Raw genomic sequence first — 17,062 nt, forward strand, 5'->3', positions numbered from 1 at the left:
AAAAAATAGCAGTGGGACCAAAACACATCCCCGTTTATCCTTATCACATTAGAGTAACTTGTAGAGTCTGAGGGGTAGGATAGGATTACAGAACCAAAGAAATGTTGCTTTGGACATCTTGACACAGGACAGAACCTTCGTTTTTGGTTGAGCTAGGGAAATATCCCTTAGGGTAGGGACAGCTAGGCATTTCCCAACCCCTTTTTATTTTGAATAAACGTGTATAGCCAAAGCTATGAGCGCTCTGTGTCTGCGCCTCATTTCTGGCTTCTCACAGTTAGCAGTTTCCAGGATTCAGCTCTTGCATGGCGAAGGTAGAGCTCCTGGATCTGGATTCACATTCTGATGTTTCTTCTTGGTTTACTGCTTGGATGATGTGCCACTAAAAGAAACAGAGAAACACTGGCTGTTATCTTGTATTTGAGGCATGGCTTGGACAGAGGTGTACTGCTGAGATGCATGCTAGCATAAGGTGCGGTGCAGGAATTTGGGGTCCTCTCAACTGCCACCATCCATCTCAGGGGTCGGACAGGATGGATCTGGATTGCTCCCTGGTGAGCCTCCCACCCGCGGCTGAGAGGGTGAGAGAGGGCTCCTTTTCCCTCTTGGGGAGGCATTGTCACACATTGCATGCAATCCCTCTTCTTAATCACAGGTCTTAGAAGCACAAGTAATCCGTCTTGATGTGCAATATGAAAACCATTATTTAAAGCAAATAATAAAGGAGATAAATGGGGTGGGGGGCTCGAGGGTGTAATGGATTGTCTGTGGAGACTACACAGCAGTTCCATCACATTCAGCTCTCCGGTGGTATTTTAGTATTTCGCTAATGTTCTCCTCCCCGTGCAATGTCTTCTGCTACCTTCTATGGATTACTAAAACTTTGCTTACTGTGTACAGACTGGTGAAACTTTTAAAAGGAAGAGTCACATTCTCATAGAGAACAGGATGGGAAGAAAACCACCAGACCCATATGTAGCTTGGTTTTGTTAATTACATATCTATTTCTGTGCCTTCCATGGCTGGAAATTGAACCTTTTTACCATAATAAACATGTATTCTGCAGGGCAGGGTTTCTGTTCTGTGACTGCAGGATGTTGGCTGTTCATTCTACAATGTTCACACTGGAGCTGAACATTCATGTTAAAAAAAAGTCTGCCACACACTGGGCCCTGCACTATAAAGGAACACTCTATTTTAGCAGCAAATTTTCCGAAACACACATAAAGCCCATTGATAACTGAATATTCCTAACTCAGACCCAAGCAGGAGGTTTTGCCTAGGTATCTGTTGAAAGGGGTTTCACACATATTTGCAGATTTACAAATGTTATATTGTATACTACACATAGCAACAATCTAGTGGCCTTAAAGAACTCAGCCTTGTCCGAATGGAGGCAAATTGTGAACCTGCCCCAGGGTAAAAAGAGTGTCTGTGAAGTGAAAAGGAAACGGGGAAAAAGACGAATGGGAAAGGCAAGAGGGTGAAGGAAAGAGAAAATGCAGAAGAACTAAGTTCGCAAGAGGGTGAAGGAAAGAGAAAATGCAGAAGAACTAAGTTCAGATACGGAAGAAAATGCGACAGAAGCATGTAGGATAATGATTGCTCGGGTGACTGCACAGATACAGGCGTTTTGACCAAAACTTGATATAAACAGGAAAAAAGGTTGCTCATTTTTGACAAGCAAACTTGCATGGAGGAAGAAAGTAGTACTATGCTGTAGCACCTTTAGTTTAAGTCATGTTATGGTTGTGTGATGGCATGCCTTGAGATGAGCTCAAGACTTTCTATAAGCAGTAGAAGCTTCTAATCCAGATAATTTTAATGAAATGTCTCCTTCTGAAAACCGAGAAGAGATCTGACAGAGGTGTCAGTGCCAAGAGTTGGCCATGTGCAGTATGAAGGTTGTAGGACACGGTAAGGAGTAGGTGTAGAGGATCTCATCCACCCTGAGCCAAAAAACAGGTTGGCCACTGGAGAAGAGGTGAGAAAAATGTGCAGCATTGTAAGAGGATGGGGCGTTATGATCCTTCAAGTGAACTGATGCTCTTCTATGTTGTATGTAGCAAAATGTGTATACTGAAATGGAGGAGTATTATATACTAATCAGTGCTCGTACTGCTTAAGAGTAACACGGGTGAGCATGGTCAATTGAACCTTGTGTCACATCCTAAATTGGTGGTTTACCATTCATGGATCAAATACTGCCAGCCGTTACAAGTTATTTGGACCATACCACTGGCATGCATTTCTAAATTCATGAAGCAAATCTAAAATTCCTAGGTATGTGCCCACTGCCTCCTTGGAAATTATTGGCACAATGAGGATATAGTTCTTTCAAGGTGGGATATAATTCTGCCATGTCAGCCTCCGTTTTGCAGGAACTGCATCCCCAAATGAAGAGGCTCTTTAACCACAGATAAATCGGTAATACAACATTTTGGGACCGAAATCAGTTTAAACAATGTGCAGTAAATAGCAATAAGAGTCACAAAGATAAATCTTGGACTTTCAAATCAAACAAAACAGTTAAACAGCAGATAGCAATATTTAACCGAAGAATTTGACTGTGAAATTATAATTTCCTCTAAACATATATGTGCATTATTAAATAAACATCCATTTAACAAATTCTAATGAAGACTAATGTCACAAACCGAGCATAAATTAAAGACGTCTACTATAATATGTGTCTACCTTGTCCATCGTCAAAAAAGGAGTTTTTATTTTGGGTCAATGTATGTGCCCTGCCTAAGCTATACAGCGAGATGCGGAACTCGCATCTCCCTTGACCTCCAAGCTGTTTTCAGGTTAAGGTTGTCTCAGGGCGATTGGTGATGGCAAGGCAAGATTATGTGGTCTTGATGGGACCGAAGTACGAGTGGCAATATTAGAGTCTCTGCTTCCTGTCGTCCCCCTCCAAGCTCCCACTCCCCTTACTGATAGTTGTTGCACACTAATGGTGATCCTGGGGTACTAAGACCTTGGCGAGTTTCTCTTGGAAGACCAAGCAACTTCATGTTTAATATATACTGTGGGGGGGGTGTAGATAGTGAAGAGAAAGGCTTGAATAATCCCTTTGAGACAGTTGGGTATTCCCTTTCATGGTAGTTGGAACTCTGACCCCTGGATGTGTGCACATTTTGCTTAGTACTAAGATACTTGCATGAGTCATACAAGACTACAAATAGTTGACCATCACATTGGCTCTCCAGGGTTGTTTAATTCTGAAGGTACTACCTCAATATGGCAGTTCACAGATATCTCAAGCTATGCAATGTCAGGTGGGATGTGCACCTAAAGAAACATCACATTGCATTCTGGTGCATGTTGCCTTGCTGACATAATATGTACAGGAATTAAAAATAGCATGACTTATACAACATGATTTGAGAGCTCTGTTTGAACAACTACTTTCAGCAGGCTTTAAAATTGCATATTCAGTAGTCAATTAACACACGTTTCACTGCTGTGCATCAGAAGAGAAAATATTAATCTTATTGAAATCTAACAGGTTTGACTTTCATCTTTACGCTGTCAACAAAATGAATGTCATGTATTAGCAATTTGTTTCATGTCTTATTTCGAATGTTGGAAGGTGACCATATGAGTCAATGTTACTGTGGACACCCTACTCCAGTCCTGGTATTTGCTTTTACTTTAGGTTTCCTTGGTCTAGTTTAATCAATTAATGTGGCAAAGTCCTAGAATTAAATTACTGGAGAAATAAAAGCCTGCCATTATTACATGGTGTCCCAGGTATAGTCATATGGGAAAACTAAATGTTTTGAATCTACTGGTACTCACTGTTATATATTGAAGTTAGTACATTGTCTGTGTCACATCTTCCTACGAAGTGTGAATATTTGAGTGATTCAGAATTCAATGGATGCGTCAGGTCTCAAAACCAAAACACACCACAGTTAGAAATCGAATCTTTCAAGGGTACAAACAATCATGTGTTAAAACTCCATTACTCATTTGGTACTCTTCCTAGTCACCTTCCTTACTTTAATGAATGGATTTCGGCATCCTTCTCCAGACATGCCTAAGTATCCAACGGACACCGACTTGATTTAATAGAGGCTCCCTGGTTCTTGCCTCTCCTTTACGCTTCCTTCGTTTCCTCCTCCCCTCCCTAATCTTCCAGGTCATCAAAAGGTACCATAGATCCCAGCTCTGCCTTTTTTCTGTGCCTTTGCAGACACACCGGTGCAATGGGCAGAAGTCCATAGGGCACCACTATCCATTATTCCACTGGTTTGACTGGTAGGAAAAACAGAGGCGGAGCTGCACACCTTTCCCATTGGCACAGCGGAAGGACTGCAGGAATGGAATCTTCCCAGCACAGCGGTCCCTGTCTTGAAACAGCAGAAACAGCTGGATAACATAATGGATACTCTGGCTAAAAGGGGTTAGAGGTGAGGGAAATCCCATATAACATCTGCTTCTCCCTCCTTCCTCAACCTCCTCCACAGCATTTTGCTGTCCATGAGAGGAACCTAAGGACATGGATATACAGGGGCGTTATTTGCCAAAAAAAGGTTTTGGACATTATTGCCCACCTTATCCATAATTTGCCCGCCCCCCCCCCACATGTGAGTGGTTCTTAGTTCAGTCAAACCCTTACTGTTCAGGAGGAGATATCTTAGTGTTTCTTTGAACACTTTTTCCTCACAGAAGCGACAATTATTAGTAGATGTGATTCCTCTGATAGATCTAATTTCATTAGTTGGTAAAATATTGAGGCGTGCTCTCATAAATGTTTGGCGATGTTGGCTACTTAGGAAGGTCTTCAGGTAGGGTCTTATGTCATTTAGCTTTCTGCTTATCGGAGTTACGTGCGCCCCTAGTTTGTATGACCCCGCTATGTCATGTGTCTTTATCCAATCTAAGATTTCTAATCTTGTTGTTGCTTTTGTTGGATTGTTCATTAGCTCTTTTTCTGAAGATCATATTTCCTCCAATAAACAAGTTATTTTCTGACGCCAGATCTTTAAGGTTTTGGAATTTGTCTCAAAGATTTCTTTGTGGATGATATCAAAGATGTTATAACGCTTCGGGATAATCACTTTCCTGTACATCATCAGTTCGTTCCTTGAGACGATGCCTTGTAGGGATAGTATGCATAGTTCCCTTTTAATTAACGGCATAGGTGTAGAAGATGGAAGATTCAGTATCTGTCTCCAGAAGTGACTTTCCACCTTCATCCATAATGCTCCCGGTATGTTAAAGAAGGCCTCCGCCCCATATGTTACTGATGGAATAACTTTTGTTCGATAGAATAGTATAATCGGTTTAAGTGAATATCGGCAAAATTTCCTTTCAATGATCTTTGCTTGGGACGTTAAGTTCTTCATTCTTTGCCAAAGGTAGAGCTGCATGTTTTTTTCTGTTAAATTGTTGCTCATGATCACTCTCAGGTATTTGAATTCTGATACAGTTTGAATCTTTACACCTTCCAAGTGCCAGGTAAACAGAATATTAGGACTGGTGGTTTTTTGGAGTGTCATGGTCTTAGTTTTGCTCTTGTTGATTTCTAAATTGTTTTTTTCGACGTATCTACTCAGGTTATCTAGTTGTCTTTGTAGTCCTATCAGCGTTTGATCTAATAAAATTAGATCGTCCGCATACAATAGGCGAGACAGTGTCACCCCACCCACTTTTGGTGGGTATGATCTTACTTCAGTCTCAGAGTCTTTGAAATCCCACAAGTAGGTGTTAAATAGCGTCGGGGCCATGGACATCCCTGCTTGGCCCCTCTTGCTGTTTGTATGGGAGTTGACAACATGCCCTGTTGGTTCAAGCGGATAGATAGAGACGTCTCTGAATAAAGTGCTTGAATTTGTTCCAATATATTATCTGGGCACTCTTTGGTTTCTAGTTTCTTCCTGAGACGTTCCCCATTGACCTGGTCGAATGCTTGGACCAGGTCAATGAAGGCCATATATATGCCGGGTTTACCTTCTTTAGTCCTGGTCTTCAAGATGTTTATCAAAAATATGTTGGCCAGAGTTCCTGCGTTCTTTACAAAACCTGATTGAAATTGGTCCATTAGCGCATTTTCAGATGCCCATTTCTGAAACATTTCCAATAAGGTTGAGCCATATACTTTACCAATAACGTCTAACAATGCTATTGGTCTGTAATTCCTTGGATTTTGCCTTGGTCCGTTTTTATAGACTGGGACTATTATAGCCTTTTTCCAGGATCTGGGTATCGATTCTGTTTCTACGATAGCATCGAATACTTTGCTAATAAATAGTGCCCAGTCTTGTGGAGATTCTTTTAGATGGGCATTAGTCAGGCCGTCTAGACCGGGTGCCCTACAGGTGTTCAGCCGTTTGATTTTTGATATAATTGAAGGTATGTCGTTAGGAAGGTCCCATTTTGTTTCCATTCTGTAATTAGCAATCTTTGTCTCTTTTTTGGCATTTCTGTAGAGCTTAGTGAAATGATCGATCCACTTGCCTTCTCCTACGTTGTTGTGGATTGCTTTTCGAGGAGTATTCGTTGTTAGTTTGATCAGTGACCAAAAGTCCCTTGATTTGCGCCCGTTCATTAGACTCAACATATGCTCTGAATCTGCTTGGAGCATAGCAGCTCTACGCAAACTCAACCAGTTCTTATAGGATTTTTTTGCTTCCAATGCTGCTTCCATATCCTTTTTGTCCTTAGTCTTTTTTGCTAGTCTTTGAGCTTTTCTTAACTTTTTCGGTTTATCGACCAAGATTTTGTCATAGTTGTGAGTATGTTCACGGTCTTTATTTATAGGAGTGTTGATTCTATGTTTATAGATGTTTAAACATTGTTCATAGTCAGCTTCTTTCTCTTTTTCGTGAGTGTTTCTTTCCGTGTATTTTTTGGTTAGCATGATTATATCTTCTGGTTTTACTTTTAATCTTATTCTTCCGCTTGATTCTTCGATCTCCATTTCCATTGTTTCCCTTATTTCATGTTGGGATTTCCATTCAAACTCAAGCAGGTTATGATCGCTGTTCTTGGTGCGAATTACCTGAAAGTTAGTGATGTAAGTGAGAAATTCCGGACTAACAAAAATATGATCTAAGGTAGCTGAGGAAAGGTCCTTTTCCCGTGTTGGTATCAGGTTTACATCTTTCTCTATCAGTAAGTGAAGGTTTTGTAGGGACCTTGCTTTCATTAATTTGACCCATTTTGCTCCTCTTTTTTTTGCTGGAGTTTTTGTAGATTGGTTTTGATTTAGACGTTGGAGTTTTGGATATTCCAAATTCAGGTCTACGCATATGACCAGATGACTGAGTTGGTATTCTGAGTCTATCTTATCGAAGATACTATTTACTTGTTTTAGAAACTGATCATCACTTATTGCTAGAGGGTTCCAGTAAGTGTTGATTATTAAGATATCCTCCGATTTTGATGCAGATGTTTTCTGGTTTCTTCCTTCCAACTTTAGTAGTAACACCTGGAAGTAAAGTGATGATTCTATCACTTTTGTTACTCGTAGCTCTTTGTTTGAACGCAGCATTGTCAGAAGGCCCGAAGAGGGTCTACCTGAGGGTCCTTTTGCTGCTGGGGAAAGTATATTTCATAACCATCCATTGTTGGAAGATCTTTTAACCATGTCTCCTGGAGACAGAGAACATCAATATCTCCTAGATGTACATCACTTTGTTTTAGCAGATGTGTAAATCCTTTGGTGTTCCAGGAGGCAAACTTCAGGGAGACGATCTTCTTCCTTGTCTCCTTTTTTGGAGTGTCTTCTGGTCCCTTGGTCTTGGTTTGCTAACTGGAATCACTCTGGTTGAGGACTTTGGAGATCCACCTCCACTTCTGACCTACTTTCAATTTACTCCATTATTTTTCCAAGTTTGCCGGTGATAGTTCTTCTTCTACGCCTTCTTCTGGATTGAATGTGATCTTTATTTTAGATAAAGGGCCTTTGGGAACACAACCCGCCCCGTAGGATCTTTATAAGTTTCTGTTACTTGATTATGCGGTAGTACGGGTACTTCCCTGTTTCGCTGTTTTTCTTCGGTCTGTTCTTTTTCCCTTCTGCACACGTAGTTAGTGTTAATTGGTTCTGAGAGTTTTTCCCCTGCATGGGACTCTCGACTTCTTTTTTCTTTTGGCAGTGTTCCTGCCACTCCCCTGTTAGAATTTAGATATTCATGCCCCCTCTGTTCGTCCCTTGTTCGTCCCTTGTTCTGGGTGGTGATCTCGGTCGTGGTCTTTTTTCGCGATTTTGTTTAGGGTCATTGTAGTTTTGTTAGCTCATAGCCCAGAATCAAGAAGTTTTCGATGGCTTGCGCAGTCATTGCTCGCACCAGCGGTGAGGGGATGTATAGATACACACTATCCAGTTTGCCTCTTGTTGCAAATTCTACGATCTTAATATCCGCTGAGATGATTGTTCTTAGAGACGGTATACACTGGAACAATATCATTATGTTCTTCCTGTTCAAGATTGTGCCGTCTGATTTTCTTATACTTTCAAGGCAAACATTTCTGGCACTTTTTATTTTTTCCTTGTAAGTTACTCTACCAGCCTTGGTAGATGTATACTTCAAGTTTCTGTTTCTCGAGGATGACGGCTGATCCCCATGTGTTCTTGGGTTTTGTCTCTGATTTTCCCTTGATGATCTCCTGTATATGCTCTCACTTAAGGGCATTTTTCTTTCTTTACCATCTTGTGTTCTTTGATGTCTATCTGACATATGATTATTTCTTGACTTTCTTGGGCTAAGTTTTCCCTGCGGTCTTATACTATCTCGTTTTTTTCTTTCATCATTGTCGATTTTTTTACTTTTATTCTCTAACGAGATGAATGGTGGTGAAATTCCATTTATGTTGAAGTTTCTGATGTTACTCGACAACTTTAGGGTTTGCTGAGACTGTTCTTTTGTGTATTGTATCTGCAGAGTCTTGAGATAAATCCGAGAGGTTGATTGTTTCCTCTAGGTCGATAGTCACGGTTCTCTCAGTCGGCAGATTACTACTAAGTTCATCATATTCTGGTTCAGTTTCCTTGTTTTGAGAAGAGTTATTTATTGATGTCCGTTGTGCTAGCACGGTAAGTGACGCTTCTTCTTCCGTTTCTTCCTTGACTGCTGTAAATATCTTAGCCTGGGGTTCTGGCGAGTCAAATATTACTCTCCTTCTCTCGGTGGCTTTTTATCCCTGAACCTGCAAGAACACAGGATATGTATCACCCTTTGAATTTTGTGCTGTACGTTGAGGTATGTCCTGGCCTTTAGGAGTTGTCTCTATTTCTGATGATGTTTTTACTTTCGGAAAGACACATCCATTAGTGATTTTCCTGGTTGTTGCAGTTTGATTTTGTTTTCGTTTGGAGTTTTCTTTATTTTCTGACTCTTTAGGTTGGTCCCCTTCTTGGAGTGGCGTTTGTAATGATGTTTCTATGGGTCGGCTCATGACCGGTCGCTTTCCCACGTTCTGGTTTTCATGTGTTTTTGTAGCGGTTTTCTCCTGTCTCGGATCCTCCAGTGTGTGGAGTTTATCATTTTGTCCTTCTTTCCCTTGAGTTGTCTGCGTACTTTGATTCCTTGTTTTTATTATCGTTGTTTCCATTTTTTGATCTTTTAAATGTGTTGTCCTTTCCAGGCCATCGCTAGATTTTTGAGGGATATTAAGTTTGTATAGTTCCCTTAAGTTTGGTATTGCCGTGATAAAGCCCTCTAGAAAGATCATTTTAGTGTGCATCATTGCTAATAATGATGTATGATCCTTGAGCGTATCATTGAGCGACTCATATATTTTGAGAAGGGTACCAACACTATTGTAAAAGTAGACATTGAAGCCATTAGGTCCGTTTTTTTGTAGGGGTTTCTTTCTGCGGGTATTCCGTGAACCTTGAAGAGGTTTGCCTTCTTGTCGGTGACTTGAAAGGTGGTTGTGTTGGTTTGCTTCTGTTTACACCCCCTGTAATAGAGTAATTTTAGTCGTGGTCTACGGGTGTATTCTTGTTCAGGGGCGCTGGTGTTGACATTTTTTCACCCGTTGGGCTCATAGGATTCTCGTCTTTCTTCTTTCTTAAGGATGTCTGCTCTTTGCGGTGGATTTCCCCTGGACTTATGGGTGACACTATTTTTTCCCAGGATTCAACTGGTAATGATACCAGCTCGCCACCCTGTTTACCTGCTGTTGGGGTAGTTTCTCCCCTTAACGGTCTGGTTTCAGCCGCTATGGAGATCCCCTTTGGTTGATTTATCAGCTTTGATTTATTCAGTTTCTCGTTGTTTCGGGCTTCAGGCAGACTTGATGGAGTCGGTATCCCTTCCTCCTGTGGTTTCGGTGTGTTAATGGCAATATCCTCTAGTTGTTTCGCGCAGAGGTCTTCGCCTGTTATCTCCTCCACGAGTGGAGGGGAATGTCCCGTTCCTTCAGGGGTCATGTCTTCTATCTGATTAGTGGGGTCTTCTCCAGAGTTTTGTTTTGTTAGTTCGTTTGACAAGCCCGACCATGAGAAAACCTGCAAGCCTGGTAATTGTATTTTAGGATCTATGTCTGCCCCTTGTAAAATTTCTGTATCTGAAAGCTCGCCCAAGTTTTGGATCTTTGTGTGTTGTTTTTTCAGGAAGAAGTGTGAAACTGTATGTTGACCTGTCATAGTTGATTTGCTCGTCGGGTTGATCTTTATATATATCTGTTTTACTTTCATCTCCGATTCTGTTTTATTCTGTCCTTTCCCTTTTTTCCTTCTACAGATTGGTGGGTTTGTTAGGGTACTCTTTGTCCTAAGTTTTATAGGTTTTGAGTCTTTAGGATTCAGCTTTTTCTCATGTTTCTTCAGTGTAGCTTTGTTTTTTAGTTTCTTTGTAGGCAATCCTCTTTGTTCGTAGAGCTTAACGGGTTTTCTGTTAGTTGTGACTGGTCCAGTTCCTCCTCCAAGTTCACAATGCTATCTGTTAAAATCCGTGGATTCGATACATCTTGGGGTTTCTCCTATGGCTCTGGGTCCTGATAATAGCTTGTATTACCTACTGCCAGTGGGCTTTGGAGGTTTTCAACCTCGGGTATTGGGTGAATGGTAAACTCCGTTGTACACTTTCCACCCATAACCCCTCGATCGAGTTCACCTGGAGATTCGGGGGAGCTTTGTCCGGCTGTAAATTGACTCCGGTCTTTGCAGAGGGATAAGACGCTATATAAGCGTCTCCCTCCTTTTCCCGGTTCTCAGCCGTGTCCCTCTCTACGTCAGGAGCGGACTCGTCTGTCTGGATCCTCTCTTTGTCCCGTGAGCCGAGAGGGGGCGGTCTGTAAAACCTGCCCTAGACCCGCTCCCAAAGTCTGGGTCTTCTGGTTTGGGAGACTTCTGTTCTTTTTCTCCCCCTGTTGTTCCCTCCACTCCCCTCGCATCTCCTGGCTCGGGCTCAGGCTCAAGGAGCCTTATGTCCCCCCCTTCCCAGCACGCCTTACTGGCGGAGTCCGAGACTGGGGTTTGCAAAGAAAAGTTTGCTTTAGAGTGCGCGGGGCATTTTTGAGGCTTGCCCACGGGGGAAGGCGGCCGCTGCCCTTGTTTTCCTTGCAACGCCGGGTTATCCTCAAGCAGAGCCTTACCTCTTTTTGAGGCTGCCGGTCTCAAAGGGCTGCGATGGTCCAATTCTGCTTCTTCTGTCCGCTGGGTATAACTGCGGAGACATCTTCCGTATTCTTCTTCGGCGTTCCGCCCCGATGCCATCCCCCAGCCTCGGACTGCCGCAGACTGCCAAACTCTCCTGCCGAACTCTGCGGCCGCTCCGTGGCTGGAGGCAGGTTTTAAAGGGAAACTCCTCCTCAGATTAGTAGACAGCTGCCCTTGTTTTCCTTGCAACGCCGGGTTATCCTCAAGCAGAGCCTTACCTCTTTTTGAGGCTGCCGGTCTCAAAGGGCTGCGGTGGTCCAATTCTGCTTCTTCTGTCCGCTGGGTATAACTGCGGAGACATCTTCCGTATTCTTCTTCGGCGTTCCGCCCCGATGCCATCCCCCAGCCTCGGACTGCCGCAGACTGCCAAACTCTCCTGCCGAACTCTGCGGCCGCTCCGTGGCTGGAGGCAGGTTTTAAAGGGAAACTCCTCCTCAGATTAGTAGACAGCAAAAACAGACCTCAGCAGGATACAAGGTGTTTTCTGCAACGTGGATTGCCGCAGACTGCCAAACTCTCCTGCGATCTTCGGTGACTGGGCCAAGTGCTTCGCTGGATTTTTCTTGCTGGGACACAGGTGGTTGGGTTGATACACTGACGCTTGGAGCGATACTTTGGCAAGTGCTACTATAGATGTCAGGATTGATGGTGCCACTGCTTCTGCAGACTTTGCTGTCCTAGATGGGCTGATGGAGCCAATTTGTGTTCCTGTAGACACCATAGAGTCTTCCTGCTTTCATTATTCTCATCCTAAGCACCTAGACGTCCTGGATTCGCAGATAATTCATGATGTAATTCTGATCCTCATGATCATGTCTAACTGACAATACTATTGATTTTGATTTGCTTAGAAACAATATTGAATTTGGTTTGCCAACACGTGTTTTCGACCACAAAGGTATTTCTGAAGGCAACTGATAGTTAATAGCCCATGAAACAAATATCTTGGAATGTTGCACCAATACACATGCTGAGCTACATCGAATATTCAATATATTAAGAGTATTGTGGCGGTTAGTATTCCAAATATTATCCTTTCACAGTTAAGAATAGACATCAGAACTGCCTGTCCATAGGGTCAGGGTATCCCCAATTGTAGTAGTCATCATGTAGCCAGCCAATCCTATTAACGCCTGGCTCGAACATCAAGCCAACCAATGGTTGATAGTCCATAAAACAAATATCATGGAATGTTGCACCAATACACTGTCAAGATGGTACAAACAATGTGGAAAGCAAAAAAGTATAACATACCACTTACAAGATGTATTTATTGTGATCAATCCTATGGATCCTTCATTGAACCCCTCCCTAAAGTCTCCTGCCAGGTGGTCAGGGAAAGGCAGGTGCTTCCTGATCCTGACCTTGGGAGTGGTGTTCTGTGGGAGGATCCCCTCGGAGGAAAAAAAAGCCCAGGGAAGTGAGTGGAATCTGTGGGTGAGAGGCAGTATTTGCCTTCCTCTAGAGAAGACATATCACAAATGCCAAAGTATATAAGAGTTTGTTGTCATACTGATTGTATATTTCACAAGTTGAACACCTTACTGTGGGTAAAGGTAGTGCACAACCCTTTAGCATAAAGAGAATAATGACCCCTTCTCAAACGAGAGGAAGTCATGCCCCTAAAGTCCTCATTAACTCCCAAAAGTATAGTGAAAGCAAGTGCATGAATAATAACGGTTTGAATTTTAAGGAACGTTATTCCTCTTATCTATTAAGCCGCATGACTAAACTATATACCACTTGTTTAGAAACTGTTGAGAATAAAAGAAAACGATAACTTTGTTAGTAGGGACTTTGAGTCTGATAGCTGTCTAGGTACTGGGACAAGTAAAAGGGCAGAAGAGGAACAGTGCTGGAGTGGTCAACTAATTGATGTAAATGATCCACACTTGAGGGAGACTGGGAAGCTTAAAAGGCCCCCTCAGGTCCAGGCAGTAGAAAAAGCAGGAGTAGAGCAGTGTGAGCACAAGAATCAGTGCAGACTGTGCATGCAGCAGATGTCAGGACTAGAGAAGGAAGACGCCAAGAATGTTGGAAACCAAAGACTGTGGCTGGTCCATAGAGGGTATGTGTCTCTGGATGTCACGGGTGCAGATGTTGTGCAATTGGAAGCGTGCCGACGGATTGTGAGGGCCCTTTGAAGGCTCATTATGCAGAGGCTGTGCAGCAGAAGGCCAAAGCAGTGAGGTAAGTTTTCCCTCTAGAGAGGTCTGCGGTGGCTGGCGTGCACCAGGAACTCTCAGGAAGGCTCCAGCAACAAGTGGCGCGGGTGAAGGCGGAACAAGAGATAGTGTTTGCTGGGTCACTGGGAGCCACAGCAGTGGAATACCTACAACCGTGGAGACGATCGGTGACATGCAACCTACCTGGTGAGTTCACAGTGTGAAAGTGACTCTGGGATGCTCTAATGCTGTGCGCATGGTCCAGGCAGGCAGTTCCACTCACGTGTGAGTGAAAGAAGTGTTAACAATATATTTCAATACCGAACTATCAAAAAGCAGCAGAAGTGCACTATTGATATGATATGATAGGTTATTTATAACGTGCTTAATACCCAGGGGTTTCTAAGCATGGACCCGAGGATCAAACCTGTGGTGCTTTGTGTCATCTTGCTTCCAAGGCAAGCACGTTGCCCCTGACCTATCCTCCCGAGATATTAAGAAACCATATGACTGTACAACTGGGTTCCATGTGATTTCATCGCCTGATTTTACATCGCCAGGCTTTTAAACGTGCACATTCCATCGAATGTGTTCATGTTTTTTTTGGTGTTTTTGGGGGGGGCACCCACACTTATTTTTTTACTATTGCCCACCTGCCCAAACCCTTATTTGCCCTTTTTACCACCCCCCTAAAAAATTTGATGAGCACATACAATGTAATGTGCACGTTTAAAAGCCTGGCGATGTAACAGCAGGCGATGAAACAACGTTGTACCGTAAAATTGGGCATATGAGTTTATGGAAAGTCCAACAACCCAGGCAGGCAACATTGTTAAAAGCTAATGCCTAAAACTAACACCCAAGCCTAGAGAATTTAGAACCTAAGCAATATATGTTCAACAATTATTGGCAAAGACTAAAGGGCAATAATAGAAGATATCAGAGTTGTGAAGTCTGTTATTCATGTTTGATGACCTATATAACAACAGCTAATATAAACACACATTGTCAAGGTCAAGAAAGACGCAAATCTGTATTTGGTTACTGGTGCACTCGGGTAACAAAAGTGGCAAAGAGGCTGCCCTTCTGAAGAATGTTATTCAGAGGGAGAGAAGCATAATAAAGGTGAATCTTGTTTCCCTGAAAAGTTGATAAAAGTTTAATGCTGCTAAACCAATAAACATTGTGAAGTTGTTACAAAGTTGTTCAAGTTGAATGTTACCACTGAAGCATGTTCTATTTGTGAAGAGCTGTTCAGGCAAGGGAGTGTACCCAGATGGCAAACCCTTTGAAGTAGTAGGGCTGGCATTGGAGTAGACTAGGTAGTAGTTGACAAAATGGCGAACTGTGGTCCTAATACTCAATGTTATATCATGCATGGTGCTGAAGGAAGAATTATATAGTCCTGCTGTGGAGGCATTAGATTTCTTGAAATCATTCAGATGTGGGGAAAATCATCCTTACAATTTGTGTTACCTTGTGGAGAAGATTATTTTGAGGTTCATTCTTATGTGAATAAGAGAAAGAACACTCTATTCTGAAGTATTGGAACTTTCTATTGTCCAGCGGAAGTTACAAAGAACTGTGCTAGAACTGTATTACCAACCAACCTGTTTTCTTATTGGAACTGTGAAACAAGAAACTTGTTGAATCTGGGGAAGGGGAATTCACCCAGATAATGAACTAGGACTGTGGTCATATTACAGGTTCAATTGTGATATACATTCAACAAATCAAGAAGGTAATGGATGTCAGTTCAACACAACAAAATAAAAAGTGTGAGGGACAGATATTCTACATTAGAGTGTTTCCATTAGGTACTTTTGGCAGGAGAATCCTCATAAGGATAGGGACAGTGAGGCATTTGTCCAACCTTTTTGATTTAATAAAATGACAAATTTTGAAAGCTCTTTACAAAGTCGTCCACTTCACATTTCTGACTGCTCATATTATGCAGCTGTTAATCAAATAGAAAATATTACATTAAACTGAATTTCAATCCAAGTGGTACAGAGCACACACAGTGTACTGCACACACATTATGTATTTGATTACTTCCACCCTTGCTTTGTTGTAGCTTGTATTTAAACCATTTTCTAAATTTGTAACTGATCATTTAAACATTGCAAGTTATTACCCCACCTTTTTTTCCTAAATACTTCCATGCCAACATGGTAACCTATTTAACCAACAGTGAAGATCATCTTAGGGCATTAGTTCCCCCAACAGGGAGCACCAATAGCTAATGAAACTCTTAGACAAACATGTTTAAGACTTTCCATGGGGCCTGAGAATACTCATACTCGCAGATTTGAGTAACAAAGACGATACAGATATTGTAGAAAAAAATGAGAACAGAACCCCAATACCAGCTCACAAGAGGATGAGGTTAAAATCAGGAAGTTTAGAAAATTCTTCAGAGATGGTAAATATTATCTTGAGGACAGATTATACACGTTCCAACCGAAATAGGAAAATAAACCAAGTTCATCCACGGATACCTCACCGCCATAGTCACCAGGGAGTTCTGATGTAGGAAGTGATCATGAATCTCATACAAACTTGACTAGCTCGACTGAGGCTACACAAGCCATTGCAAGTAATAGAGAACTGACAACTGAAAATTAATTTTTTTAGCACTCTGATACAAAAGAGGCAACAGGAGAAGTGCAATTAAACATGTCAGGTTTCTAGGACAACATACCACACAATACTTCGAAGATAGGAGGAGACAAGAAGCATAGAAAAAATAGAAGAAGACAGAAGAATAAGGACGAGGTCAGGTGTAAAGAAACAATCAGGGAGGGGCAGGGTGTGAATTTAGTGATGAGCTTATCAGAGAGAGACAACTCTCTCAATCTGAGATTGATGTTTTTAATAAAGGTTTTGTTACACTCACCTGGCTCCCACAGAGACATCGATCTGAACTGGACAGCTGCGGTCTCCACCAATGTGACGTGTAGGGCCGAGATGACGGACTGGACTGGCCCACCTAGCTTCGTTTGCTTGGCCTGTAAGAATATTCTTCTGCAAAAGGAGAAAGGGAATTAACCACCCGTGGAGTTGAGTGTAAATTCCCCCGCCCCCCGCTGTTCTCCCCACGGATCACTTTGATGTCCCCTCTTATAGTCTCACCTGATGGTTTGAAAAGATGAGCTCTCCATCCTGCATTGAGCGCAGGGGCGCGTTGATAACCAGTTGCCTCACTGGCTCGAAGGAATTGGTGGGTTCCAGAACAATATTGACTCCGAAAAGTATGTAGTTCGTAAGAGTT

The sequence above is a fragment of the Ambystoma mexicanum genome, chromosome 12, assembly GCF_040938575.1.
Source record: "Ambystoma mexicanum isolate Mex_15411 chromosome 12, UKY_AmexF1_1, whole genome shotgun sequence".
NCBI classification, from domain to species: Eukaryota; Metazoa; Chordata; class Amphibia; order Caudata; family Ambystomatidae; genus Ambystoma; species Ambystoma mexicanum.